Consider the following 2,557-nt stretch of genomic DNA (forward strand, 5'->3'; position numbering starts at 1 on the left):
TTTATTTCTGTTATTTTATTACAAAAAAAAAAAAACCTGATGACGTCTTTCGCCAGCAGGGGCGCCATCGTCGTCACGAAGGGAAAAAAACAATCGATTAACCTCACATAAGAGCACCAGGTAACGCTTCCCTACATACTTCTCGGCCCTACCTTCTTCCATGATGGAGTACTTCTGAATTAGCCACTCCACGATATCATTTCCTGGGAAGGCATAGCGAGGAAGGCATCTAGTTAGAGTCGAGAAATGCATTAAGCCGTCATAAATCAAAAACGCTGAACTCGATAAATAAATTACATAAATAAATATGAGCGCAAGGAGATCGATGACAGTCTTAATGCACAGGATTCCCGAAGACCGCCGATGTATGGGCTTTCCTGTGAAGGGCTTAAATGACCATTAGGACCCGGCCCCCGGGACACTGCACGGCCGGGTGTAAGACAACCCGGGCGGCACGAAAAATTATTTTTAAAAAGTAAAATATGTATCGTGCACCTGTCATCGCATGTGGAATCACTGTGATTAACAGTCTTTGATTCTTCATCTTTATCCCCATGTCGGGATCTTGCATCGCCACAATGACTTGTTCAATCTGGGATAAGAAGAATAGTCAAAATCGTGAAATCAAGGTGACGACAGACATAGTGAAAACGTTCAACCTAGTAATATAATAATTGCTTAATGTGTGATTTGATATGTAATCGTTATATTCATCATTAAATCACCGGAGAGACACACTCATATATTTAGGCATATATATAAGTAAACTACAAGGTTTTTCCTCTGACTATCTTAACTGCACGTCAAAGACGTTATCGGATATTCCCGACTACAGACTTTCGGTTTGATCATTTATTCGCGTTATTAATTCGGCTCCTGATTACATTAAACTAAACATGCTCAGATTGTTACAACCTTTGCTTGTCGGTTATTTTTGGGATCTTTCTGGATGGGCTCAAGGCGGGGTCTGTAAGCACAAGCAAACTGCCAGCACTTTTGTTTTACATGAAAATAGTTTGATGTCGGCCTATTGCGTTATTGTCTGGCTATAATTTGGAGGCAATATTAAACAATAGGCCCATATATTGTAAATATACATGTTGTGTTGTTTTGTTGTTATCACAAACGTATAGCCTGATCATAAATTTCATGGATACCTGGATGTTGTATGTTCCATTATATTTATGAATGAATGATTTATGTGAAGTCTGGCTTAGATTCGAGAATTAATCATATAGATTAAAAAAAGTTTTCATTTAAAACTTATCTCATATAATAAAATCCTCGTCCGAACGAACATATGTCAGAATGAAAAAACATTTAAATTATTTTTGTGATGCATCAGTATCAATAGCTACAACGTCATAACAGATATAGATATAATGCGGTTCATACTTTTGAAGTTGATGCGTATCTCCCGAAAAAAATCAACTCCAGAAGAGTCCGCGTCTGTAAATGCCTGAACTTCGGAATCGATCCTACCTTTGTTAGGCGCGGCATCTGTGTCTTGCAGCTGTTCCCTTGGATAAAGATGTTAATTGTCATGCTTACAGCATCTCGATCTCCGGCGTTTGTGAAGTTGGGATTGATGCTGTCCTGTGTTTTTTTTTTCCTTCCACACTTAAGCTCTGCTTGTTACTGCCCCATAGCGGAGCGCAAGTGAAACGGACTACCGGAGATTTGCACTGTTTTTCTGTTAGTGTGTATAATCAAAATATGACTCAGTTTGGCCAGTTAGAAAAATATGATAATAGAAAAGTATTCTTTTCCTCTCACTTTTTTTTCTTGATTTAATTACCGACTTCACGTACTTACACTGTGTCCCGTTGCACGATGTAATATTGCGAAACTATGATTTTGTGGCAGTGTTTTGTAAAGGAATTTTCCGTTTAATCATCGTCTTAGTATAAAGCTATATGGTTGTTCTGGTATCAGTGGACGTACATTATGTATTTTTTCTTCTCTTGAGCACCATGGTCATGACATGAAGCTCAGTCATTGATTACTCGCAAATGTTAGTAGTCATCCGCTGTTTATCTTGAAGATGTAAAAGTAGTGCGCGTACATCTCCTCGTTAGTATAGTGGTGAGTATCCCCGCCTGTCACGCGGGAGACCGGGGTTCGATTCCCCGACGGGGAGAGTCTGCATCTTTTTGCCTCGGTCTCAAAAGGCACCAAGCTAGAACCGGCCCCGTGTTAGTGGAAACGGGGCTTGTGACTTGTACTCATGCATAATATTCTGCGGGTCGCTCAGCAGCGCAGCATATGAAACTAGACTCGGATTGTAAGTGTGTGGTTTTGATAATTGATGTATGGATGGATGGATCCTTAATAAGAGATATAAACAATAAGGTCCAGTCGCCAACTAATCATGTAAAATACGTCATAAACTCATGGTTGTTAAACCCAGAATAAAAATGAAGACGTATAACTAGGAAAGTCAACTTGCACATTTCAATTTTGGTTCGATATAATCACGTTGTCCTTAACCCTCCAGTGCAGGAGGGGACGGTAATGCGCATCGAATGTTTCCGAACCTGTGTGTGATACAACCGAG

At 39.8% G+C, this 2,557-nt stretch overlaps 1 non-coding gene across 1 annotated transcript; it reads left to right on the top strand.

Annotated features, from left to right (window-relative positions):
• The first annotated feature begins 2,068 nt into the window (after nt 1–2,068).
• trnad-guc (transfer RNA aspartic acid (anticodon GUC)) lies at nt 2,069–2,140 on the top strand. The gene has a single exon. It is a non-coding gene; the product is annotated as a tRNA-Asp (tRNA).
• Nucleotides 2,141–2,557: the final 417 nt, after the last annotated feature.

Source organism: Brienomyrus brachyistius, unplaced genomic scaffold, assembly GCF_023856365.1.
Source record: "Brienomyrus brachyistius isolate T26 unplaced genomic scaffold, BBRACH_0.4 scaffold119, whole genome shotgun sequence".
Classification (NCBI taxonomy): Eukaryota; Metazoa; Chordata; class Actinopteri; order Osteoglossiformes; family Mormyridae; genus Brienomyrus; species Brienomyrus brachyistius.